Source organism: Hippichthys cyanospilos, chromosome 13, assembly GCF_059441005.1.
Source record: "Hippichthys cyanospilos isolate Australia breed blue-spotted pipefish chromosome 13, RoL_Hcya_1.0, whole genome shotgun sequence".
Lineage (NCBI taxonomy): Eukaryota > Metazoa > Chordata > Actinopteri > Syngnathiformes > Syngnathidae > Hippichthys > Hippichthys cyanospilos.
The window spans coordinates 5,794,029-5,809,387 of record NC_142381.1 but is presented as its reverse complement, the minus strand read 5'-3'; the positions used below and the strand labels follow the sequence as shown (position 1 = coordinate 5,809,387).

The window sequence follows — 15,359 nt, the reverse complement described above, 5'->3', positions numbered from 1 at the left end:
AGGAAGCCCATCTACTGTCGAGGATGCCATGAGTATCCACAAAGTGATGTAGCTGGACAGCATTAAATGACACCTCCCACTCTGTGTTAGCGGTGCCTCGACGGCTTTTGTATATTGCATGGTGGCCACAATACAACCAAAGTATATCCAAGTAACACTGACGCGGATGTTAGTGGAAAAAAAAATATATATCATTAAGAATGAATCAGCGCTTCACATTAATCAACCTTCAAGTGCAGGAGCGTCATCCAAACCCTTTGTCAGCACACAGCCACCCTCCTGACAGAGAATATACTGAATCACCAAGTCCTTATCAGCTGCGGGGCTCCATTCTGAACTCCGCTTGTCCTCCACGTTGCTGTGAACTGACCTACAGGCGCCAGAACACTCCCTAAGAACATTACTATCATTTGCTGCAACAACAGATTTAGAAGTGGTGGAGTTCTTTTTACTTATTGTGTTGCAAAAATAGCAATGACCCCCACAATGGTTATGTTATGTTATGTTATGTTATGTTATGTTATGTTATGTTATGTTATGTTATGTTATGTTATGTTACTGTATGTTATGTTATGTTGTTATGTTATGTTATGTTATGTTATGTTATGTTATGTTTATGTTATGTTATGTTATGTTATGTTATGTTATGTTATGTTATGTTATGTTATGTTATGTTATGTTATTGTCCTTAGGTGTGATTGGGTGCGTGAATGGTTGGTCATCTCTATGTGCCTTGCGATTGGCTGGCAACCAGTTCAAGGTGCTCCTTGCCTACTGCCCGAAGCCAGCTGGGATAGGCACCGGCTGGCCTGCGACCCTTGTGAGGATAAGCGGCTCTAGAAATGGATGGATGGATGGATGGATGGATGGATGGATGGATGGATGGATGGATGGATGGATGTGTATCCCCCTAGTGACATTAACTTAAATCACACACGCCTTGTCGCCTGCGGGCGCACTTGCACGCTGACAATTGACTGCACCTTGCTGCTAAACAGCCATGATTGCTCAACCCTATGAATCCTAACCCTTGTGTGTGTAGCCGTAGCATTTTCACATGGCTGTACCAAACACATCTGTCTTCATCTATGCTCTTACATGTATACACACCATTGCATGACCAACACTCTCTTTCTGTTCTCTAAACAGAAACTCCCTCTACTGCCTATACAGAGAAGACGACACGAAAAGAGTGGGAAGGAGGAAGAGAAAACACCTGCTGGGCTGTAAAGCACTCAGACAAACAGTGTCTGTATTCGGAAGACTTGAACAAATGGCAAAATTATACAGTGGATCTCCCAAAAAGCTGCTTTGTCCTCACTGTTGGTTGAATGAGTGAAACAGCACAAACAGACTGTTTCGTTGTTTTTCTGCAACATTACCTAATATATGTTCGTAGAGGTCACGAAATATAGAATTACATAAAATGTATTGTGCAGGTACTGTGTACTGTTCAACTATAATTATCAATAACATCCAGAGTATTAGACAGAAGAGTAGCATCAATTAAAAAAAAAAGAAAAAAGTCTGTTTTGTTTGACATGCGAAAGATTTCTTTTATGTGAGAAGTTTGTAGTTTAGTTCAGTACTGCACTGCAATATACTGAAAGGTGTTTTGTTTTTGGGGGGGGGTCTAATGTACATAACTACACAACGGGCAAAATATTAGGAACAGATCTCACTGTGATGCAGTGCAGTATACAGCTGGTAAGCATACAAAAATTGATTTTGCTAGGGGCTATACGCACCTAAATCTAGGCCCCTGGGGGGGGGGGGGGGGGGGGGGGGGGTACAGGGGCCCCCAACATGCTTGAAGAGCATTTCAATTTGATGCATTATCAGCGAGAAGGGGAGCACAGGTACAATATGGTCATGAGAAATTTAATAAAAAAAAATATTACATACATCTTTTGGAAAACATTGCTTTCACCAGTCTGAGGTGTGAAATCCTGCCGTTTTTGTTGGTTCATTGGTTTCCCCGCAATGCACACACGAGTCGACGAACACACATGCAAATCGTCCTGTCACGTATGCTCACTTTATCGCTCATTATCACTCAGGACGCGCACACGCAACTTGTCAAGTAGCCTATGAACCGGACGCAAAAGAGAAACGTGATAGCCTCTTACCTGCTATGCGAAAGCCACAAGTTGAGTCTCCAAACGGATGCCAATGATGGGATCTTGACCTAGGGCAGTCTCACACAGTTTTTGAATAATCCAACCTGTCTTTTCACCGCTGCAGCCAAATTACCTCTCCTCTCCAAAAGGTCGCGTCCTCTCGTCCCTTTCTGGCAAGAGCGTCACTCAGCGAGAACTTTACGGGTTCCAAAAATACATTTAAAAGCCTTGCCGTTTTCTGTACTCTTCTCTTGAATATGACACTAGCACCGGTCAGTCCTTCGTTGCCCGCACATCACTCTGGAGCAGCCAGTCCACTTTTACGCATCCAAAATGCATCGAGTGGGAGGCTTTTACATGCGAAAAATATTAACGAATAATCAGACGGAGCGCTGATGATGGGAATTTGGGGAGTAAAGAACTTTGAGCTGGTCATTCTCAGTGTGAGACTGTTATCACGGAGTCCTCATCTGAAGTCTATTGACAGGCTTATTGACTGTCAAAAAATGACCAATGTGTTGGGACTGGCGTCGTCAAATCATTCGCTTGTATTCCAAACATGTCAAAATGCAGTTCCAGGGAAATTTGCAAAGGTGCAAGCTGATATCACTCGGAGCATTCCAAAAAATGCGTTCAACTTTAACAATCCCCAAGTTCTATCGCTTTAGACGCGCTGTCAGCATTTTTAAAGGTGTTTTTCTTCCTAAATCCAGGAAGAAAGGTTTAAAAAAATGTTAACAGTCTTCTGCTCTTCACTGCGTTTGCAGGCGTCTATAACCACCAGCAGGGAAACCCCGGTTACGAGTTACTTCTTTTGCATCCTTCTCCTAACCAAGACTGGAGAAAAAAGGATGAGGTTGTTAAAAGAGAGGGTTGATGTCTTCGCTTTCGACCGTGCGGACCATACGGGATGACGAGAGAACGAGAGAGAAGATCGGAGGAACGGGCTACTACGCTTATGTGACAGATCAACTCCACTTTTCCCGGTGGAGGAATGCGCCTCCCTCCTCCTCCGCATCCTCCTCCTCTTTCTAATCTTCCCCGTCCACCTCCTACTCCCTCTCGGACCCTAGAGTAGGTTCAGATCCAAACCTAAATTTAAGTCTGCAGAAAAGTGGTAACTGTGAGGAGGGTTTGTATTCGAAATTTTACGTTCTGTAAATGTTGAATTGGAAACAAAGGGACATCTCCACCACCATTTTTTTCCAGCTCCCCAAACCAGCACAGTCAAATCTACTCAGAACATTTTCCTGTTTGTCGTTAGTTAAAATGATAAATGTTCATAAATTTGGCTCCAAAAGCCTCAATGAGGGGATATGAAAGAGGATGGGTTTTTAGCATGAAAAGCGCCGCTGTGCTGCCCCCTTTTGGTTATAAAGATTAACGACGTGAGAATTGAGGAAAGTGCACTACCTGGAGGGGAGACGTGTAAAACCAGGGCTTGTCACACAAGGAAATTCACACATTGCTATTATCTTCTCCACTAAAGTGCGCAACGAAAAAGTGGAGCACCATTTTTCTACCTTTATATGGTGAGGGCCTCAGGAGACTAAGAAGAAAAAAACAGTACTACATTGCGAGCTGAAGTGAGCACCAATGAATCATTTCGCACTACCCAAAGTAAAACTTGGTTGCTTCATATATGTTGACACAATCATCATACAGATAGAAATTCTCGCAGTGGATTTGTTAGAGGAAATGCTCAGGTATCGTATGTAATTGTTCTGTTTTAAGCTAACTTGAAACTCTATTTGGTGGTAGCAAACTTGGTAGTTTGGGTCTTTTGTGGTCGTCACGTGACATTCAGTATGCAAAAAATGACCCAGTGAAAAACCCCACTCCTGGCAAATCGGCTTAGGTACGACAAAATTACCCTTTGGATTATGAGTCTGATGAGTTAAGAAAACATCTTTATAAATTGAGATTCCCATTGTTGGAGCATTTCGGGACTAGTTTAGCGTCAACCCATGCTTTTTTTTGTAATCTTGTTCTATTGTGAAGTACAATTTATTTGTATAATCCTGTTCCGTCGTGAAGTATAATTTAAGGAATTTAAAATAGGCATTTAAGGCTGAGCGCCACGGCCTACTTGCCCGTAACAACTTAAAAACCAGTGCATGTTGTATAAAGACAGTTATTTGGCTATGTTAAAAGGTTTCTTTTCAATCTGAAAGATGACCATTTTCTTTGGCTGACTTTACTGTTCACTTCCTAATAAAAAAGGACAGCGGTAATAATGTTGTCGTATTCAATTACAGTACTTGCACAATATTACGCTATATTGTGAGACATCTTACAATTTTTTTACACTTTCTTTTTGTGAGCATGGCATTTGCTGGCAACAACATCGTTTTTACCAAATGTATTTTATTTGATTCTTCCCTCGAGGTTGACATCGGGCATTTAATTACCTTACTACTTGTGCTTTTCTGTCATTGTTTGACATTTTGGTCATTACGGAGAAGAGCAGTTGAATGTGAGAGGGTGATTATCTGCTCATAAAAGTTTGTTTACTCCGGAATTATTTTCCCACCCCCCACTTCTGAAATTATGGCTTTGCCCTTGCCCATCAAAAACAATGGCACTACTTCAGACACTGCAATGACAAATCAGAAATCCTGGCTTGTGTACTTCCAAGATTAACCATTATTTTTTTTACTACATTAGAAATAGGCAACACCTCCAAACTATTTATACTGTGAGAAAATACTTTAGGTTGAAAAATCACCTCTGTTGAGTGATCGATTGACCAATGTTGGGGATGCATGAGAAAATAATAATGACAAATAGGCTGAGCCTGATCCTTTAAGAAAATTTACATTGGACATACTAAGGTTAGGATCAGATCACAGGACATGGGATAGAAAGGTGAGTAAGATTTTCTTAAACATGTTTCATACTTTTTACTATGTACGTTCAATGTCTGTGGAGGAAAATGCTACTTTGCGGAATTCACTTAGCATGGGCGTTTTCCGGTCGCCATTAATCCTTAATGTAAATACTGTAAATTTCCACAACAACGTAAACGCAGTAGAAAGTCAAAGAACAAAATATCGATATCCTTTGAGGAATTGAAGCCTGATGTTTTTTGTACAGACCAAAAAGTAGATCACTCTTGGATAAGGAGAAGTCAAATCTTCAATAAAATGTATGATAACCACAGATGCACATAAGTGGTACGCAGGTACGCATGCGAGACAAAATCAAAATTATAATTATCAGTGATCTTTGCAAAGAACCAAAATTTATGCACGGTAAGAACAGGTTGCAAAAATACACAAAAATGGCAGCCCGTGCAAATGATTCCGGACGTCATTTCAAACCTAAAAAGCTCTTGAACAGATGGCTAAGTGGATGTAAAGGGTCACTGGCAATATTTGCTGCCCTTTTTTTCACCCTGGTGTCACGCTGTTCCTTGACGGAGGCCAGCAGACAGCCAAAGTACTCAACGATGCAGAAAACACTTTGGATCTTGTCCTTGGAACTCGAGGCGACGGAGTAGATCCAAACCGATGAAGACAGATGTCTGATAATGACGTGGGATCATTAGCTTTCAAGCTTCTTTTTTTTAAATTGAAGGAAACATTTCTATTTTTGCACTGCTTGGTTGAGTAGCGTTTAGCGCTGCAAAAGATTCTGTGTTTTACTAACATTACTAGGGAATCAAAACCGCACTACTTCCTGGGTACCGACCAATTTGTGTCAGCACTACCAAGTACCAGTTCACAAGAAATTAAACAGTACCATGTTGTGGTTCCTCATAATATCATGTGTAAGTTGTGAAATTTCAACTTATTTTTTCATCCAATTTGTCAATTAGTTAACAAAATGTTCACAAGATTAATATACTCTTGAAATAATTGTTACTTGATGTCATTTTTACTGGACAACAAATGGAAGATGTGTAAATTGTACATGAAAAACAATTCCGTCATCAAATAGTTAATCAGACAAAATAAAGTTGTCCTTGAAGTTCTCAACTTTCGACTGTGTTTAGACCAGTGGAGGCGCATGAAGCTTATTAGTATGAACGTTTTGACTTACTACACCTGTAGGTTTGCATTGGTTTTATTTTGCAAATTTAAAACGTGTATTGCCCATTTGTTGCGGTGGGGGAAAAAAAAACCACAAAGATATGCTGCTGCTCTCAAAGACTGTCAGTTGGTATTTGGCGTATACTGATGCTGATGAGATCAGTCTTATCGCCAGCATCAGCAAAGTCTGGTATTTATTTTGTCATCACAAGCCCACCATGCACCTGTAAAACAGAATTTATCTCATCTCAGCTTTGACATCAGAAGTCTGGCGTGTCCTCTCTGTTCCACTCTGACTGCCTCGAACAGCATAGGGCGAAAGCACGTACGACTGCAAGAAGACACTGCACATGCAGCTGCAATAAAATGAGGATCAAATTGGACGGATAATGCTGCAATGCTCACATACTACACAGCAAATTCACTCGGACAATATAAAATGTTCTTTTTCAAAATCCACTTTCCATCCAGAAAATACATTTATTTTACTCAGGTTGCATTCATTTTATTAAGACTCATCTGTCATGTTTTACCATGCCCAGTGTAAGCATAGGTCACAAATTTTCTTAGGTGGGTGATGCAGATGCCATGTGATTGGGAATTGTTGCTGAAATCATGGAATGTTTCCAGGTGAATCTGTGCAGACATTTCATGTCACACATGAACAAAATGTTTCTCTCTCACGCTCACTCATTTTGCAAAGAGTTGGGAAGATGGTTTGATTTCTTACTCCATATTCACTTTTGATCCAAAGGCCTGTATGCACTTATGCCAACTACTCCCAACTTGTGGTTTGGAGCACCACCATTTCTGAGAACTTCAACACAGCCTGGTGTAAAACCCACATACGACATAATCTGAGATTTGAACATTTTAAAATGTGAGGAAGTTTGGCATCTCAACAGACGGATGAAACAAATATAGTTCTTTGCATGTTTTTTTTTTTTTAATGCCCAATTATCACAATTGGAAACTTGATTTTCTTTATCATGGCTGCTTCCAAGGGTAGAAGCATGCATGATGTTTCCCCTCAACCAAAAAACCTGATTCAAATGATTTGCTCATCAACAACAGGCTCTCGTGGCTCTCGAGGACCGGACTTGGCCGTCCTTGGGGACTCGCATAGATGCCAAAGTCCAGTCCTCGAGTGCCGGTATCCTGCACATTTTTGATGCTTCCCTCCCAAACACACCTATTTCAAATGATTAGGATAATTTTCAAGCTCCCGCAGGACTTGCTGATGAGGTAATCTTTTGAATCAGGTGTTCTGAGAAGAGAAACCTGGAAAACACAAAGGACTCAGGCCCTCGAGGACCGGAACTTGACACCTGTTGTGTAGCGGATTGGAGCAGCACTTAGCATATTTTGCCCGCTTCCAGGTAAGCCACTTGATCAACGTTGTATTTCTTTATTCCCTGGCAATATCCGCTGGAAATTAGATGATTGCCAGAAGAGGTGTGGCTCCATCTGCAAGAGCGGTGCTCCGCCGTTTCTTATGGCATTTTGATGCCCATCTTTGGTGTCACAACCTTCATGGTAAGTCTCCTTAAACGGTGACTTCAAAAGAGGCAAGACAAAATTGACATGACAGTGCTCACAGGCTTTAACAAGATCCTTGTCTGTAGCAACTCTAATGTCAACCTTGTCTGTTTGGGTGAGGATCAGAATGAACAAGTCATTTGCATCCAGTCGGACTTCTACGGACAGATAAGCAGCAATGTTTGTCCAGCCGTTGCAGGATCAGATGATAAGATGCCAAAATGCATGATGTCACCGCTCCGCCGGAGATGCTCTCAGCGCCAGCAGGATAAATGATCAGGTTGGTCACTCACATCACCAGACAATACTCAATTTCAAATAATAACACTAGGCTAATAACTGCAGACAATATCACGTAGCATTTTTCTCATCTTGATGGGTCTAGTTTCCTCTCCATGTCCTTCTGTTTGGGCACAACGGTGTGGCAAAACATTTGATTGACATAAAAATTGTGATTCTCATTTACTAAGTCAAAATTCTAAGTTAAAAAAAAAAATCGATCCGCTTCCTGTTGGCTTCTGTACTATGTACGCCTGACCTATGGTTGAATTTCATATATCTTCAAGTATAATTCCAATTTTAACATTCCTTCCATCCCTTTTTCCACCTAACTGGTTTCAACTTCCTCTAAAGTGTTTCATCTACTTTCCCGCACTTTGCTGGCCTTTTTACTATCCATTGCAAGCTCAGCTATCCAGAAGGACAACTTGCTGTTTTAGCTTTCAGCTCACTTTGCTCTGTCATCCATTTTCTATTTTGCTTTCCTTTTCTATTCATCAAGCCTCTATCTACACTGGGCTCCAGCATGCCCCTAAAAGCAAAGGCCGTCAGCCAGGTGAGGGATCTGTATGTGGTTGTATACGAAAAAAAAAACAAAGGACAACAACAATAAAGAAGAAATAGAAAGGAAATGAGAACAAATGCAGTCCTGCGAAGAAATGCATGTCCGATTTCAAGTAACCACTAACAATAAAAGAAAAACAAAACAAATCAACTTACAACAAATGTTAACTGTTTACAGGGTTTACTTTGTACAGTATAAATACAGGTTAGTGCGGAGGCATCAGTATCTTAGTTAATCTAAAGAAAAAGGTATCAAACATTGTGCTGACTTTTTTTCTAAATCACATCAATCATTAATGTGATTTAGAAAAAAAAAAAAACTGTTGAGAGCAATTTTAAAAGTATTTAACTCCCACACAGAAATTGACTTTGACAATTCACAAGTGTCTTGAAAATGGAAGTACACATCACACAGCAAAAGTAAAACCTGTTTCCAGGACCAACTTTAAATCGATGTCTGTTTACACTGCACTCACATTGCTAAATACTGAATTAAAATTTTGACATTTGGAAGATGCTTGAATCTGAGTTTAGCCATCTGATTGTTTCAGATTTGCAGTGGAAAATCATCCAAATATTTGACATGAAATTTATTGAGTGCAATAACCTTAATGTTATTGTTTTCAGTTGTCAGGGAGCTTTTTTTCTTAATTTTCTTTTTATTGCAGGAAATACACATTTAAATTATGCATATAATTTCTTTCATCATGTGATTCATAAAATACAACACTCATTTCCAATTGAAAGAGTCTCTGTTTATGTCACACACGAGGAATATCCTTTGCCAGATAGCGCACACACGCACACACACCACAGAGTATCTTATTAGCAATGTGAAATAAATGAATTTGTTGAGGCAATAGCATTTCATTTTAATATTCTGGGAGACATATTTTCACCCATACACATGAAAGCTCAACCTTGCTGGATAGAAAACATAGACTCATAAGGTGATATTTTCACATACAATGGGGAGCCAAGGCTTTATTAAATCGCTCCTTCTAGCTTGCACAGATAAAATGCAGCTTTATTAAATGTCTTTCTATTATAGTTGCCGTTGATATATTCTGAGATGCATTTGCCCCCCCCCAAAAAAAATAATTTCTTCACTCTAATGAAGTTCAGCGGCAAGTATTTAAAATGCTGCTTATGAACACTTCTGTTTATATATATATATATATATATATATATATATATATATATATATATATATATATATATATATATATATATATATATATATATATATATATATATATATATATATATATATATATATACACATAAAGTCAGGTGATGTCATGTTCCTGTATGTACAAGGTTGGTTTTCGGCACATGTATCCAATGACAGTTGTGATGCATACAATTTTATATATATATATGCATTCAGAGTTCCTAAATTCCCGCTAAGAAAACTTGTCAAACTGCTCATTTTTTTAAGGTGGGTACGTATATATGATAAACCGAAATGGGAGATTTCTGTCTGTATTGGATGTGATTACATCATATTTGCTCCAGCACCTAATGAAGCTGGCTGCAAGTGTGCAATCTGTTCCGACACACACAAAGCTCTCAGATGAGTTAATACTTTGAAGTGCAATTCTTCTCCCACTTGTTCATCCTGCTTTGTTAAGGAGGGATCTATCCAGTGCATCCCTGATGGCTCTTGTAAAAGCTTTTGCTCTTCCTTCAATACCGCCATACACTGCTGCAATTTACATCCACTCTTCCATTGCTTTCCTGTCTAATGCAACTTGCTTTTTCCCTCTTTCTGTTATCCATTTGCTAATGCGCCACCTCTCATTATCAATAATTACATTTTGTTCTCTGCGATTGGGGCCTGTGCATCAATTCTTAAATTTTCAGTTCCTTTTTTTTTCTTGATAACCTCTATCATTTGAATAGTTTCCCCTCTTCATGCCTTGGATTGAAATTATGAAATCCTTTCTGCATTTGCATATTGCATCATCGTGTCTCAGTGGTTCATCAAATAGGTCACGTCCACATGAACAGTTTGTTTAAGATAAAACTCATACGCTGGAGCATATACAGTAAATAATGTATACAATCGTAATTTAAATAACCTGCAAAGTCGTTTGAGAAATTATTTACTTACATAATTTCCTGTGTATAATATAATAGGAGTAATGTCTGTGAAATACGCTTTGGTGAATCTGCAGTGTCTTTTTCTGTGACTAACACTCCCCTGATCTCTTATTCTCCCCCTCCTTTAGAAAAGACCTATTCACACCCCCTCTCTTTGGCAAACACCCACACCACAACACACTCTCATACAAAATCATTGCACACACCCACACACACACACACACACGCTTATGGTACCGACACAAGAGGAAAGCCGGAATAGCCCTGAGTGTTTACAGCCCACACTGGTTTCCTATGTGTGGATAAGGCCGCATACACACAAATAGTGATCTGAAACAGAGGAAAAATTACATTTTGTCTTTTGATCCAACGGTTTGATTTTTTTTCCTCCATCTCGCCTGCACAACCACTTAGCAACAGTGCACTTGTGTAACCAATCTGTGCCATTTTATGTCTCCAGCATCTGTCTTCAACTTGCTTTAGAATCTTGAAATAATATCATGGTCCTCAATGCTATGGATTTAGCTCAAGAAATTGTTTTTTTTTAACTACCTAATTGCACAGGGGTAATGACAGAAAATGTCTGGCGAGTAACTTGGTTGCTGGCCATATTCTATTTGAGGCCTAAATTAATTCTAATGTTCTTTTCAAGAGGCTTCTACCCAGCCACTGCCACAAATATCTCCATTAAAGGGGAAGTCAAGTTAAAACTTCCGTTCCAGACTCCAATCAGTCTCACATTGTTTTAAAATAATCTTAATGACATATAATTGATAATAGAATCATGAATCATTTGTTGACTTTCAGATTGTTTTTCTAAATCCATAGTGTGGATGAGCCCACACGTGTGTTATTTTTACACATAATTGACAAATCTAGGTTGAAACTCACTTGCTGTTTCACAATGCAATGAAAACGGTTGAACAAACTTGTCACGTGGTCTTTCCTGAAAACTGATTGATTTTGGAGACACAAGTATTGGCCTGATCCCAGGGACATGTAAAAGTGTTACTTGAAAATGCTCCTCCCATTTTAATAACTCCTCGAACTCCTCCCCTTCCTTCCCACTCTGTGTCCCATTCTCCACCGCATCATCTAAATGAAGCTTTTTACATAATCTCTGACATGTAATGTGAGAAGCACATGCTTTGCAAATCTTACATAATGTGATCAAGCAGGCAAATACAAGAATTTGTGTCTTGGTGTGATTGCACATTTAGCTGTGAAGAGCAGAGGCAGGGTATAAAAATGCAGGTTTTTCAATCAGGATTTATAGAAAAAAAAGAAAAAAATTAACAAAGGGATGACCAACAAAAAAAATGATCACTATGACTAATCCAACTAGACTCATGAGTAAACAGGATTTTATTCTTCCAGATCCATCTTTCAAAATTTCAAAGCTGTTGGCCCGTGGATATTTTGCCAAATGTGTGCTTTTCTCTGAGCATTTAAATCCATAAAAGTTCAAAAACAACAGGGCAACTTGTTTTACTTGTAACAAGATATGTCTTTAAGACATTTGCTGTATGTGTGTGAATGGGAAGAGTCCAGAGGGTAAATTTCCCTTCAGGAATGGCCACAGTGAATCCAATGCCTCCATCCAGGCCTATCTTCTGCTTCCTCTTCTCTTACTCCAACTACCTTCATGTCTTCTTTTACTACATCTATGAATCTCCTCTTTGGTCTTCCTCTCGGCCTCCTGCCTGGCAATTCAAAATTCAGCATCCTTCTAACTATATATTCACTATCTCTCCTCTGGATATGTCTTAACCATCACAGTCACTGACTTTATCTCCAAAACCTCTAACACATGTTGTCCCTCTGATGTATCCATTCCTGACACTATCCATCCTGGTCACTCCCAAAGAGAACCTCGGCATCTTCATCTCTGCTACCTCCAGCTTTGCCTTCTGTCTTTTCCTCAGCGGCACTGTTTCCAGGCCAAACAGCATCGTTGTTCTCACCAGTCTTGAGCACCTAATCTGTCATTTTAGCTCAAAATCTGCTATCACATAACACACCTGACACTTTTCTCCACCCATTCAAGTCTGCCTGCACACATTTTTTGACCTCTTTTCCACAGCCTCCGTTGCTCTGGATTGTTGACCCTAAATACTTAAAATCCTCCACCTTTATTTCTTCATTCTGTATCTTCACTCTTCCAATTGGGTGAATGGAGTCAGAAAGTCTCAGATACTAAACTAGCTCTTTCAAACCATGAATAGATTATTAAATAATATCTAAATACATACATTGCAGCTGTTTTGCCGCCAATGGTGTAGATTGTGTAAACAAGCAAGGAAGGACAATCCAGATTTTTGTTCTCAATTTGGAATGAAAAAGTATTGAAGGGACCTCAAGATCTAAGTGTACTCCATGACTCGCAAAGGCACTTTGTATTGGCCCCAGCAAAAGGAAGAGAAAAAGATTAGATGAATTCGCTTTATTGATCTCGAAGGAAATTCTGGAGGTATGCATCTTTTTTTTTTCCCTTTAGTATCTCACAGTGTAATATTTTTGCTTTACCACACATGGCAAAAGTTCATATAAATCTTTGATATGATCAACATAAGCAGTAAACATTTTAGTTAGAGTGGGGAATGTCTTCGCCATAAAAGTGAGTCATGCCCTTTAATGACTCTACTATTTCACTCCTGTGAGAAGGATATGACATGTGGGATGAACTTCAGCAGCTGGAAGTCAAGCCATTAACAGACCTTTGACATCCCTGCTGTCAGCCAAAAACTGTCAGGGAAAAACAGCAGGTCACAATGAGTTTTACCAGAGGCATTTGAGGTTAGAAAAAAATCAACTTAAATGATTCCTGCGGGGAAATTGTATCAAAACAATAATCTCTCCTCCATAGGTGAAGAGATTTGACAAGAGACTCAGAACTGTGCAAGCTGATGAAAAGATGTCTTCTGTTGTTTATTGCTCATATTTCTCAAGTTGCTCTTTATGAGAATATCGAAGCAGTTGGAAGTAGAAAATAACAGCCAATATAAGTTGTTTTATGGATTTCAGCAAAGAACAACAACTGATTTTCCTTATTTTTAACTTTCATTTAGAACGTGGCACAGTAAATAATACTAAAAGTGTGTCTGTTTTGCTTTTTTGTTTGCTTCGATTGACTACGATATGGAATTGCTGGATCGCGGACTCTGCATTTAAATGTGTGGAATAACTCATCATAGTTCAGTTCTTTCACAATAAGAACATTTTTGATTCTAGCTCATTAGCATGCTAGCATTAGCCAAAGTGTAACCTACAGTAACCCTGAAGACAGACCTTTTGGCGATGACAGAAAGCGTTGCATGTTCTACAAATTGCCATAACTCCTAATCTGTTTCTGTTAGCAACGTTTATTTTGAAAACATGACAGAGGCAACGCATGCTGTTATGTTGGATTTTTTTTTTTTTTTTAATATACGAAGAATTCCTGTTTTTCCACTTCCGTGTTCGTCTGGGTCCAAATTCTCCTCAACTCATGACACAAATTGTTAATAATCAAGGCTGTGTTTTCAAAGGGATACTGTTGCTATATGTAAAATGCTACTCAGAATATCTAGAAAAAGGTAAAAGAGTAGAAGCAAACATAACAATTGCACACCAAATGTCCTCTCACATTGTATGTCGTGGACAAGAGTTCGATCTTATTGGCAAGCTGCGCACAAGAAAGTGAAGCAAGCATGATGTTGGTGATGTATGTTGAAGATGATGGAATTGAAAGAGAGGTAAGAGTCTCAGAACCCACTTAGATCAAAAAGGAGAAACATGATCAACAATGCCATTGTGTTCTGTATCATGTGAGACATACAATAGAGCACATGTGCTTTCTTTCTTTCTTTCTTTCTTTCTTTCTTTCTTTCTTTCTTTCTTTCTTTCTTTCTTTCTGTCTGCCCATCCGCCTTCATCAATTCTCTTTCATCCTGTGATTGTGTTTAATTGTTACATAAAGCAATCCTGTAATCTATGCTTTGCACAATTTGACACCTCTAGCAACCAATCCTGTTTCAGATCACTATGCCAACAGTAAACAAATAAAGCAAAAGAAGATAATGCACCTGGGGCTTGAATGTAGAGTGGCAATTATACGCTGTACCTTAGAATATAACATGAGTAATGAGTAATGTGCAGATGAAACTGCTTCATAGAAGAATTCATAATAATTGGATTGCATTCATTTAGACCACTGGTGTGTTTGTCAGATTAATATAACATTTTTACTGGCAATAAAATTAGTGCTAGTATATTATAAAAACAATAATGGACAATGATGTATTTGGTCTACACCTCATCTCATCCACCAACACCACAGTAATTGGCCCTAGCCAAGATGGCGGCAAGTTTACATTACAATGGGAGGTCATTCAAATGTATATTAGTATAGTGATCAAAACAATGGCACCTGAGCCCAAGACAACATCGAGACTAAAGTAACAAGATCAGGACTGCGTTAATCAAATAAAATTCAGCATTGTGCATTTTCTTTGATTTTTTTTTTTAAGTTACAGTACTAGTAATATTTTCTCAATCAGCAGATGTGTGTGTAACAGCCTGAGCACACGCTACACGTTCATTTCACATAAAAGCAGATTAAAATTCAACATGTGGGTGTGTTTTTTTCTTTGTTTATGTGAAACAAATTCCCTCCTCTCAGTTTTTCCTCCTTTATTCTCCTCCCTTTTATGGCCTATCTCTCTTTCCTGCCCTCTCC

The 15,359-nt window shown here is 39.0% G+C and overlaps 1 protein-coding gene across 4 annotated transcripts in view; it reads right to left on the bottom strand.

Moving 5' to 3' along the window:
- Nucleotides 1–2,521, bottom strand: part of il1rapl2 (interleukin 1 receptor accessory protein-like 2) — a 186,285-nt gene extending 183,764 nt beyond the window's left edge. For all 4 annotated transcript variants that reach the window (XM_088431432.1, XM_088431435.1, XM_088431434.1 and 1 more), the window contains exon 1: nt 2,130–2,521. The gene's annotated coding sequence lies outside the window, so the exon portion shown is untranslated. The remainder of the gene's footprint in view (nt 1–2,129) is intronic.
- Nucleotides 2,522–15,359: the final 12,838 nt, after the last annotated feature.